Source organism: Galeopterus variegatus, unplaced genomic scaffold (assembly GCF_000696425.1).
Source record: "Galeopterus variegatus unplaced genomic scaffold, G_variegatus-3.0.2 Scaffold19845, whole genome shotgun sequence".
In the NCBI taxonomy this organism is placed as follows: Eukaryota; Metazoa; Chordata; class Mammalia; order Dermoptera; family Cynocephalidae; genus Galeopterus; species Galeopterus variegatus.
In genome coordinates this window covers 8,978-9,481 of record NW_007745956.1, presented here as the reverse complement: position 1 = coordinate 9,481, position 504 = coordinate 8,978, and positions in this window count along the sequence as shown.

Below are 504 nucleotides of genomic sequence, written 5' to 3'. Positions count from 1 at the left end.
AGACATTTTAAAAGAAAGTCCCAATTTTCTTATAACACGTTGAATTTCTACTAAAGATGCAGTCTGAGGGGCCTTCACCAAGAAGGGCACGTGGATGCAGTCCCTCTACAGCTGGGACCTGACTCTGTGGGGATAGCTTTCTGCAGGAGGAATAAAGGGACACTGTGAATCAAATTCTTTTTCTGTTTGTTTCTTGGTGGCTGGCCGGTAAGGGGATCCAAACCACAGACCTTGGTGTGAGCACGTGAACCTAATTCTTAACAGATGATTTTCAAATGAAAACTTTAGGCAAAAGTTTAAAATATTTCAAATAAATATGAATGCTCCATTATGTCAGCCTCCTTACAAATACATTCCACTTTATTAATGGAAGACACAAACTTATTAAGTTAAAATTTAGTTATTACTATTTAACACTATTCATACTTTACCTGCCCAACAATGAAAGCTTGGATACTTTTTCTGCTGGAATCCTAAATACAAAACAAAAAACAAAAAACAAAC